The sequence below is a fragment of the Brassica rapa genome, chromosome A01, assembly GCF_000309985.2.
Source record: "Brassica rapa cultivar Chiifu-401-42 chromosome A01, CAAS_Brap_v3.01, whole genome shotgun sequence".
NCBI lineage: Eukaryota > Viridiplantae > Streptophyta > Magnoliopsida > Brassicales > Brassicaceae > Brassica > Brassica rapa.
The window spans coordinates 16,255,427-16,267,767 of NC_024795.2; positions in this window are offsets into that span (position 1 = coordinate 16,255,427).

The following is a 12,341-nucleotide window of genomic DNA, read 5'->3' on the forward strand; positions in this document are numbered from 1 at the left end:
GGGTTGTGAGAGACACTCCTCCTCCATATCTAACTGGAGAACAAATTGAAGCGCAAATCGACTACTATGGAGCTAACGAAACAGTTCGTTGGGGGTGGTAATTAGCATGTTCCTCGAAATATGCCTGATTCTTACGGTGTTCATCACAACTGGCACAAAAAGAGTATATTTTGGGAGTTGCCATATTGGAAGGATCTTCTTCTACGCCACAACCTCGATGTGATGCATATAGAGAAGAATTTCTTTGAGAACATCATGAATACAATATTGAATGTCCCAGGGAAGACAAAAGACAACATAAAATCGAGGTTGGACTTGCCAGATATTTGCTCAAGAAGCGAGTTACATATTAAAAGCAATGGACAAGTTTCCGTTCTGATATTCAGATTGTCTTCAGAAAAAAAGTCGGTGTTGTTCAACTGGGTGGCATCAGAAGTGAAGTTCTCCGATGGGTATGTTTCAAATCTCTCTAGATGTGTTGAAAAGGGTCAAAAGTTCTCCGGGATGAAGAGTCATGATTGTCATGTCTTTATGCAACGACTACTGCCCTTTGCATTTGCGGAGCTACTTCCAACAAACGTACATGAAGCACTTGCAGGTACGTAGTGTATTATATCACAATAATTTTATGACGGTCTAATTTGCAAAATAATATATGACTAACAATGTGTTTAATTGTTTTTGGAATATAAAAGGCATTGAAGCATTTTCAAGGATCTGAGCACACGCACTCTTAAAGAAGAAGTTGTGGAACAGCTTCAGGAGAACATTCCCATCTTATTGTGCAACCTGGAGAAGATATTTCTTCCCAGTTTTTTTGACGTCATGGAGCATCTAGCTGTCCACCTTCCATATGAGGCATTGCTTCGTGGACCTGTACATTACGGATGGAGGTATCAGTATGAGCGAGCCATGAAATATTTGAAGGAAAAAGCAAAGAACCTCACCAAAGTTGAAGGTTCTATAATTTCTGGAAGTTTGATGGAAGAAGTTTCTCACTTCACATCGTACTACTTTGCGTCAAAAGTACGTACCCGGAGAAGAGCTCCAAGAAGATATGATGATGGTGGTGTTGCGCCAACATATGCAGTTGCTGGTGTTCCAGACATCTTTAGCCAGATTGGGCGACTCGGTGGAAAGTCTAAAGAGGTTTTGTGGTTGAGTGAACAAGACGCTCATAGTGCACACACCTATATTATACTCAATTGCGAGGATCCTCTGTCGAATTTCCAGGGATACTGATGCTAAAATGCGTCATCTTCAAATGTGAATAGTTCGACCCCGTCGTCAACAGAGGTGTTCAGGCTAACAAATTTGGTGTAGTTGATGTCAACGGTGGACGACGGTACAACAAATTCGAGCCTTTCATCTTAGCTTTACAAGCAGACCAAGTTAGCTTCCTTCCATACTCTAGGATGAGAGATTCGGGTATAAATTGGTTAGCAGTGATCAAAGTTACACCTCGAGGACGAATCATCAGTGGAGAAGAACCACCATTGCAAGAAGAACAGATAAATGAAGTCGAGGAACCTGAACAAGAAATTGATGACATCCTTCTCATTGATCCGCATAATCACGAGTACGAAGATCTTACCGATGATGCCACAGACGAAGCTGTTGAAGACGAATTTAATAATATTTCTAGTGATGACGAGAATGTCGATGTATCCGATTGATGTATTTGATTTTGTGTTGTTTGTTTTATGAATAAGGTAATGTGAGAGTTTGTTTTATGAATAAGGTAATATTGTGGGAGTTTGTTTTGCGAATAAGAAAATGTGGGAGTTTGTTTTATGAATAAGTAAATGTGGGAATTGAGGTTTGGAATGGAAATAAAGATGGGGTTTGGAATATATAAAGTAGAAGATAAGGAATTGTGGTTTGGAATGGAAGAAAAGATAGGGTTTGGAATATATGAAGTAGAAGATAAGGAATATGGGATTTGGGGTTTCAGATTATAGGGATTTAAACGTAATACACGTTAAATCCACGTAAGTTGACGTCAAAATTACGATGCAGTCCTCGTTTATTCCACGTAGACAGAATCGTCGTAAAGGACTCGTTGGCGAAACCCGTTAATTCCACGTAGGAGAGAATCGTCGTAAACACCCCAATAAGTAAATGACGAACGCGTCCCTCTTTAATTCCATGTAGGACGGAATCGTCGTAAACACCTCGTAACGTAAATCGTCGTAAACACCTCGTAGTGTAAAAACTAGAAAAAAAAAAAGAAAAAGAAGAAATATACTGGATTTACATGTGGCAAGACTTCCAGCAATTATATTACTTAAGTTTCACCAACATAAATTCCAATATCTTCTTCTCTTCCTTTTTTTCTCAAATATTTATCATTTGAATAGGATTTGATTTGGGAGTATGATGTGAGATAGGGTGTGATTTGGGAGTTTGTGTGTGGGTTGAGAAGGAGAGTTACGGGTATATTTATAGGGAAGCTTTCCTCGGTAATTCCACGTAAGCTAAATCGTCGTAACTTCCTCGTATCTATAAACACGGGCCTTTGTAATTCCTCGTAACTCCTCATACAATAAAACACGGGCTTTTGTAATCTGTCGCTGTTTCGTCGTAAAAAAAAACACGGGCCTCTGTAATTCGTCGTAAACTTACGAGGAATTTGCGACGGTATGTAATCTTATATATAACCCCGAGCGCTCACTCTTTCTTTCTTCTCTACTTCCTGTCCACTTCCTCTCCATTTCCTCCTTGTTTCGTTGCAATGGTAAGCCTCTCTAATTCCTCTCTAATTTGGTTAGTTTAGGATAGATTAGGTGGCTAGTATATGGAATTTAGATAGGTTTGCGGATCTTATGTTATTTAGTGTTGATTAGGTGGATAATGTTGGGAAATATACTGTTGACGAAAATTTAAAAAATTAAATTTTTTTTCTCAGGTTCGAAAAGGTAGACTTACTGCCCATTATAGAGAGATGTTCGGTGAGCCGGGTAGTTGTTTAGACCCGTCGTCTTCTTCAGCTCCCGGTTCTCCGGGTCAGGAGACTGTCCCCGAGACTCAGTACACTCAGAGAGTCTTTGGGTCTCCTTCTTCTAGTGCACCATCGGTTCCTCATGTGCCTCCCCCGATGGCTCATCCGACGATGCCTCCTCTTGTACCTCCTTCGATGGCACCTCCGATGCCCGCCTAGATTCATCCCGATTTGATGGTGCCTCCGAGTGCTCCTTACTTGCAGTACACTGTAGAGGACATTCTCCGTCTGCCAGGCAGAGAAGGTTTACCAGTCATCGACCCCGACCGACCGGACAGAACTTTGTGGTATGTTACATTATTGTTTTTATTCGTTTTATATTCTTTTATAACTTTAAAAAATAATTTATATTTTAAATTTGTATTTTTCAGGTTTGGGATTGACGGATGTCTTGCATCGGACGTAACCGACACGATGAAAGGTTACTTCTCCATGCCACATCCAAACTGGAGTAAGACGCCTCACTACGTCAGAAAGACGTGGTTCAAAATTTACGCTGTAAGTTTCTATTAATTAATTATATATCTTTTAATTTTTTCATGATTTATATATATATTTCTTTCTGAAAAACTAATTATAAATTATTTTTTCCAACAGCAAAAATATAATTGGACTTTGGGGATCACTGAGAGGGTGAGGAAGAAGTTTATCGCGAAGGCGAAAGTTCGCTTGTTGGACACGGTCTCCAACTGGAAGGGTGACTGGATCGTGAAGGGGTATGAGCGTTGCAAACCCGCTGAGCTCACCACAGATGTCCGGGATGGCCTCATCCGATATTGGCGTCTTCCTGATTCCATTAGAGTCGCCCAGTCTTGGTCTAACTCCCGTAACACAGTCGATGAGCACGGGAACGGGCCGATGCTTCACACTACGGGCCAAAACCCCACGCCGGTGTCCGTTTGGAAATGGTAATTAAATATTTAATTAAATTAAATTTTAATATATTTTTATATATATTCTAACAACTTTCTTAAATGTTTTTTAGGCCAAAGAGACGGGAGAACAAGGCGGGAGAACTCCTGTCTCTTATGGAATTTTACGAGAGGACCCACAAGAACAAGGCGGGCCGATTTATAGATGGCAAGTCCGAGCAAATCTACAACGATTTGGCTGCTCGGGTTGAAGAACGCCAGACCCAGCTGACCCACACCTGAAGTGGATAAGATTTACGAGGAGGTAAATTTTCAAAAATTTTAATTTTTTTATTATTCATTTAATTTAACTTTAAAGTTTTACTGACAAATTTTTTTTTTGTTTTTAAGGTTGTCCCTAAAAAAAAGGGACGGACGTTGGGGATTGGTTCCGTCAACGATGTTCCGAGAGCGACATCGTCTTATGGTCAGAGACGGGATGATGAAGTCTCTCAGCAGCGTAGGGAGTCCGATGAGCTGCGTAGAGAGTCTGCTGAGCTGCGTCACGAGGTGAGCTCGACGCAATCTCGTATGGGTGGACTCGAGGGCTTCTTGGAAGTTGTAGAGGCCACAAATCCGGAATGGGAGACCTTGTTGAGGACCATGCGAGAACGAAATCCTATTCCAGGCGAGTCATCATCCGACACTGATGCCGAGGCGGATGTAACGGCGAGGAGTGATGAATTCTACCGGGCGATGAACGACTCTTAGTTCTTTTTAATTTCGGTTCTTGTATTATGAATTCAAAACTTATTTATATACAAAATATTTTGGTTTTGATTTTTTTAGAATTTTAATTTTATTAATAATTTAAATTATTTAAATTATTTTTTTAATTATAATTTTTTTATATTTCTATAAAAATAACGAAACGAAGTAAATTCGTAGTTAATTTTGCGACTTCTGTACGTGGAAGTGTAACGAGGTTTTTACGAGGAAAAGTTAACAAGGAAATGACGTGGAAAGTTCACGTGGTCTTTACGAGGAAACCTATCAAGGTATTTACGTGGTCTTTACGAGGAAACCTATCAAGGTATTTACGTTTACTTTACGAGTATTTACTTTCGAGTTACTTACGTGGGTTTTACGAGGAACGCGTTTCGAAGTATTTATGAGGAAATTTAGCGACGTCCTTACGTGGAAGCTTTCCGTGGTCTTTACGACGACGTGCTTTTCTTCGTTTTTACGACGAAATTATTTCCTCGCTGTGTTACGACGAATTAGCGAGGAAATATGCTTTACGACAAACGTTTAACGACGAAACGGAATTCATCGGTAATTCCTCGTAAACTTGCTTTTACGACGAATTCACGAGGAAAAACGCCCTCGTAAATCTTTTGTTTTCTTGTAGTGTTGGTTTAGTTGTTCTATTTCAGGTATATTTGGCTGCATCAAATTTTTTTTAAAAATGAGTTATAATTGGCTTTGGTTTTTCTTATACTAAAATAAGATTAATTTTAATTACGGTTAGTTTTTTTTAGATTATAAAATATATTTTGTAAAATTTTTTATCTGTTGTTTGGCTATAAATTAAGAAAATTTTAGTGTTATGATATTTATTTAGAGTTGTATAAACAATGCTAACCGCTGATGTTGAAAAAATGTATTGTTCAAATATTTCTTATAACTTCAAGATTTTCAAAAATTAAATAAATTAGATTCAGTTAATCTAGTTAATGTCAAGCCACAATAATAATTTTAAGTTTCAATTTAACATGTTTGCTTATTTATTTATTTATTTATAAATTAATTATAAGACAAACAATTATTTTTTAAAAATATGATATTATATGATTGTTTATGTCATTTAATTATTTTATTTATCTTTCTAATTATAGGATAAACAATATTTAATGGTAAAATACTATTATCTTTTCAATTCAAACTCACATTTTGAATTATAAAAATATAGTTTTGTAGATGTTTCCTTTTTATTTTGTTTTGGAAAAATATAAGAATATAAAACAAATACGTTTTTATATTAATTTTTTTTATATCTTATGTTATAGATATTTCTTATTTTTTGTTTATTCCTTTTCTTATTTACGTGAATTGTTTAAACAAGACCTCCTAATTAAAAGATTTATTAAGTAAAAAGGAAATAATACCATTTTTTAGTAATGTTATATATGTAAAAATTTAAATCATGAGAGATAATCTTGTAACTGATCATTCTAAAAATTACTATGAGAGCAACACGTAGTAAACTAAATTCTTAAATAATACTAGGGGCATTGCCCCTACGCAAGCACGGGGTTGTAGACAGAGTTCTAGTTTCATCTCAATATTTGCTAGGTTTAATGTTGTTGTGAATTTTGCGTTTTGGATCGTTCATTGTTTTTCAAGTTTTTTTTATTGTTATAGGGTTAGAGTTGTGATGATGAACTGTGTATGCATTGTTCTCCACTTATGAAAGATTAAACTATGTTATTAATGTGATTGATATAGTTCTTGGTGTTGCTTGTTGTATCATTGAGACTTATTGTCTGTTTGTCTTTTTAATTTGTTTCTTGTACGGTTGAGAGTACATAAATTATATTAAGGTTGTTGAGAGTACCTTTTGTTTCTGGATATTTTTTCTCCAATTTAGTTGTGTAAGTTGTGTGTATTAAGTAATACTTTTTATTATCCTTATTATGTTTGTTATATGTTTTTTTTTAATTTGAAACTTGTTGTTTTTACCGGACCTTTAAAACAAATACATGAAGACTTGTAGAAATAACTATAAAATGAGTGACAATTTTGAGTATTTGGATCTTGATGGGTTTTAAACGAATTTATGTATTTCTCATAAGAAGACGATAGCATTGGCATGTTGACATTGGGCATGTAATCTATTTTCATAAGACAAGAGGAGTGAGCAGGTGGAAATGTTGTTGTCGCGTTTGTGTCTTTCGGGATTGTCTCTTGTATCTCATGGTGTGGTGTGGTTGTGTTTGTTTCTCTTTTATTTGATGGGTAATATGTAAACAAAAATCATTGTTAGTTGTATTTCTCAGAGTTCGTAACTTACTCTGTTTTTTGTTTAGGTAGTTTCATCGATCTTGGTTGTCGTCTTCGTCTTGTTCGTAAACATCTGTGAAAGTAAGTTTGTAAATTGTTAAATAGTTCACCGTGTAGTCTGTATTTGTTTTGCTGACTTGATGTATGTGTCGTTGAGTTTTAGTTGAGCTGATTGATTTGGTATATTTGTTTGAAGTTTATTTGTAAGATTAGACAAAAAAGAGGTGATCATTAATGATTCGTCTTTTTGGGATTCTAGTTTTTGGTGTTTTGATTGTTTGGGTTGTTGTGTTTCTTTTAAGCTGTAAAATAAAGGTTTGTGTAAAATTAGCTTGATAAGTAAGGGAGATAAATAGGCGACCACAAATTTTGGGTAGGAAATATTTTTGATTATTGATGACAGTAATATAAAAGGAATTATGTGTTGATTGTTTCTTGCGGATGTATGAGGAGACATATAACAACTCGAGTTGTTTCTTTGGTGATGTCACAGCCCTGGACATAATGGATTTGCCCAACCACATCTGCGATTTTAAATATCAGTTATGATATAAAAACATAATATAAACCCATATGCATGAGAGTTCTAGGTTTATGTTTGCAATCACTTGGAAATTGTCGAACAATCTAATCATGATGGGAGATTGATCTCAGGAGCACCCGTGATGACTTCATCAATAATGGTTGGTGAGATGAATCGAATGAGGAATGGATGATCAGTTATCTTGTACATGCTTGAGCACCTAGCAACCTTAAAATGATCGACTTTCACAATGGAACCGGCTTTCAAAGATGACATGTAATGATTTGCACGTCCGGAGGGAATAAACTCATGAATCACGAAATCTGCAAATAATATTATTCAACAAAGAATCAGGAAATCAATTAAAAATAATTATGTTAAATAAGTGTGATAGATCGAAGATTAACTTATCTTTTCATCAACGAAGAGAACTGTGATTTCCCATAAACTCACTGCCTTTCTTGAAGATCATGGAATCTCAGAAGCGGAGGAGGGCTCAGGCTATGCTCTGACTACTACGACAAAGACGGAGAGACTCGAAGGTTGTGTGACGAACGCCTGGGTCGCCGGTTTGAGGAACTGGAGAGGCAGAGAGAGACATTTTCTAGAAGATGGTTAAAGCTAAGAGGAATCAAAGAGTTTTGTGGAGATGCAGATTGGATTCATCAAATATGAGAATCATATATATAGGGGGCTAGAAATCAGGAACGTTTATGATAAATTGATTTAAGATGGCGAGATGAAAAATTCACCGGTGAAAAAAAAGATTACGAACGGACACACGACGCAACTTTATAACTCAGACTTGTCTGTGACAATAATGAAAAGAATCATAACTCATGTTAAACGACGACAATTTACAATATGGGAAAACTATAATTGCTGGAAACTTGACATTTTTCTTCATATAACGTGATGAATCCTATTTTAATACACTTGCAGGCCCAGTCTTTAGAGGAAGCCCAAAAAGCAAGGGCTTCCGACCTTCATAAATATATATTTGATTCGACCATCAATGTACAAACTATCCTTTAGACTAGTGGTATAAATGTTGGTGTTTATATCTCAATAACCCGGGTTCGAGCCATGGACTTGACTCTTTTTTACACTTTTTAAAAGTGGAGCCCACAAAACGCTGACGCGCGCTGATAAGTGAAAAACTCAACTATTATAATATAGACTAGAGGCATTGCCCTCGCACAAGCGCGGGGTTGTGGACAGAGTTCTTATTTCATCTCAATATTTGCTAAGGTTATTGTAGTTGTGAACTTTGTGTTTTGAGTTGTTTTTCAAGTTTTTTAATTGTTATAGGGTTAGTGTTGTGGTGATGAACTGTGTATGCATTGTTCTCCACTTATGAATGACTAAATTGTGTTAGTAATATGATTGATATATTTCATGTTTTTGTTTGCTATGTCACTGAGAGTTATTGTTTGTTTGTCTTTTTAATTTGTTTCTTGTACTGTTGAGAGTACATAAATTGATATTAAAGTTGTTGACAGTACCTTTTGTTTCTGGATATTTTTTCAACAGTTTAGTTGTGTAAGTTGTGTGTATTAAGTAATAATTTTTATTATCCTTATTATGTTTGTTATATGTTTTTATTTTATTTTTAAACTTGTTGATCTTACCGGACCTTTTAAACAAATACATGAAGACTTGTAGAAATAACTATAAAATGAGTGACAATTCTGAGTATTTGGGCTTTAATGAGTTTTAACGAATTTATGTATTTCTCATAAGAAGACAATAGCATTGGCCTGTTGACACTAGACATGTAAGCTATTTTTATAAGACTAGAGGAGTGAGCAGGTGGAGCCGTTGTTGCCGCCTTTGTGTTTGTCGGGATTGTCTCTTATATCTCTTGTTGTGGCTGTGTTTATTTATCTTTTATTTGATGGGTAATATGTAAACAAAAATCATTGTTAGTTGTATTTATCAGAGTTCATAACTTACTCTGTTTTTTTGTTTAGGTAATTTCACTGATCTTGGTTGTCGTCTTCCTCTTCTTTGTTGCGGAAGTAAGTTTGTAAATTGTTAAATAGCTGGCCGTGTAGTTTGTATTTGTTTAGCTGACTTGATGTATGTGTTGTTGCTAAAGTAAGTTTTTAAATTGTTAAATAGTTGGTCGTGTAGTTTGTATTTGTTTAGATGACTCGATGTATGTGTCGTTGAGTTTTAGTTGAGGTGATTGGTTTGGCATATTTGTTTTGAAGTTTATTTCTAAAATTAGACCAAAAAAAAGGGACGTGATCATTAATGATTCGTCTTTTTTGGAATTCTAGTTTTTGGTGTTTTGATTGTTTGGGTTGTTGTGGTTTCTTTTAAGCTGTAAAATAAAAGGTTCTGTAAAATTAGTTTGATAAGTAAGAGATATAAATAGACAACCACAAAATTTAAGTAGGAAATATTTTTGATTATTGATGTTAGCACAATATAGATAATAATATAAAGGGAATTGTGTGTTGATTGTTTCTTACGGATCAATGAGGAGACGGATAACGATTCGAGTTGTTTCTTTGCTAAGGTCAGAGCTTTGGAAAGATTGGATTTGCCCACCACATCTGCGAGTTTAAATATCAGTTATGATAACGAAACATATTATAAACTCAGATGCAATATGATAATATACCTGGGAGTTCTAGGTTTATGTACGCAATCATTTGAAAATTGTCAAACAGTCTAATTATGATTGGAGATTGATCTCAGGAGCATCTATGATGACTTCATAAATAATAGTTGGTGAGATGAAACGAATGAGGAATGGATGATCAATTATCTTGTACATGCTTGAGCACCTAGCACCCTCAAAACAATCGACTTTCACAATGGAACCGGCTTTCAAAGATGGCATGTAATGATTAGCACGTCCGGCGATCCATGAATCACGGAATTTGCAAATAATATTATTTAACAAAGAATCAGTGCCTCACAATTCAACACCATGGTTTATGTACCTGTTTTTAGTTTTCCCCACACGATCCATGAGTTTTTATCTCGGTTTCGATTAATAAAATCTTTGGTTTAACAGAGTGGTCTTTTGGTTTTACTTTCCTCAAGATAAACATTATCAGGATAGTTTCATACCAACTGATCAAAAGTCTTTCCTACCATAGTCACCACTTTTTTTTTCTACAGATTTCGTCGGTTAGTTAAACTTAGTTAATAAAGGGTCCCAAATATAAACATAAGCTGCACGTAAAAATATACAGATGAATATGTGTTCAATACTAATTATTCAAGAGGTTGAGCCTGATTCTAAAGGTCATCAGCGTTGGCAAAGATATTTTCCTAACCAAGAAAAGAAAAACAAAAGTAAGATTCAATCATAATCGGGAAAAAATATAATCGAAACTGCTAACTTATACAAACTTATATGAAAAAAATTCTAACCTGAAGTTAATATATAGGTCTGGAGTATACTCAAAGAATATTGCTTTCCGTCAGTCTAGTGATCAACTAAAACTTGTTCTAGCCTAGAAATTCTAATATGTTCTCCATCTGATACGATACATCAGCATAACCACATAATACTTGAAATTATTATTCCAATAAAACATCACAATATCTCATCGACCTCATGGAAAAGAAGTTTCGCGACATCGCTGAGAAAATCAACAATAGGCATAAGTTGGAAGTGAAAATAGTGAGTGAAAATAACGTTATTTGCCACATATTTATAGTAGTGGGTTGATGGATACCTGAAACGGCAGAAGTGGGAAAGTTATGCTTAGTTCAACATAGTGAATACCTTTATTAGAAGTGATGATAGATTTGACGGAGGCTGGGTGAACTCTTCTTTTTTTTTAGCAAAGGCTGGGTCAACTCCTGAAGCTCTAAATTAGGGTTCATACAGAACGTCGGCATGATTGACAGAGGGGCAAGAGTGGACGACCCGTAATTTGCTAATTATCAATATTGATGGGCTTGAATGATAACTTGGTCGATTGAGTGTTTTTACATAGGTCCATTAGAAAATAAAACAGATAATTTTCATAAATATATATTAGTTTTGGTCATCAATGTACAAAGTATTCTTTAGTGTAGTGGTTTAAATGTTGATGTTTTCATCACAGTAACTCGGATTCGAACTACAGGCTTGACATGTATCGCATCAGGAGTGAAGCAATGTTTTATTTCAACTCCACATTTAGAACAATGGTTGTAACATCGGATATGACAATGTATTAGGTTGTTTGTCGCTGCTAGTTGTCTCGTTTTCCATATAATGTGTATAGTTTTCAGTGGAAATTTTATCTTCGAAGCAAAGGGTTATAGTTTTGTGATTCTCAGTTCTATCTATGTCTCCATTGTTTTTCTATTGAGCAAGTTTGTTCCTATACTCTTTGTATAACTCCAGCAATATTCGTCTCAATGAAATCCTTGACTCATTGCCAAAGATTGGATCAATAGGATGTTATTGTAATTTTCCTTGGTTAATTTCTCTTAGTTAATTAAAATAACAATAACAAATATGTAAAACTAGGTGATTCTCCTGTGCTGATGCACATATATAAAAATTTATAATATTGATTAATTGTTTGATTTTATTTGCTTATAATTTTATATAATTTATATACAAGAAAATAAATAAATATTATTTCATGTAGACATATGGACCTAATATGTTCTAGATGAATAATACCTCTAATTTTATTTCAAGAATTTGGATTGTTTGCATTAAATTGCATATATTTCTCTCAAAAATAAAACTTCCTATTTTGCTAATTAGGCTAAATATATTCAGATTATTTTTATTTCATTTTTATGGTTCTTATTTTATTTTTATTTTTAAGTTTTTTTTATAGTTTTAACTTTATATATATTATTTCGAAAGAAATGAAAAATCTAAAACTGTGATCAATATGAAATTGCATAAAACAAGATAAATTAATCTTTTTAA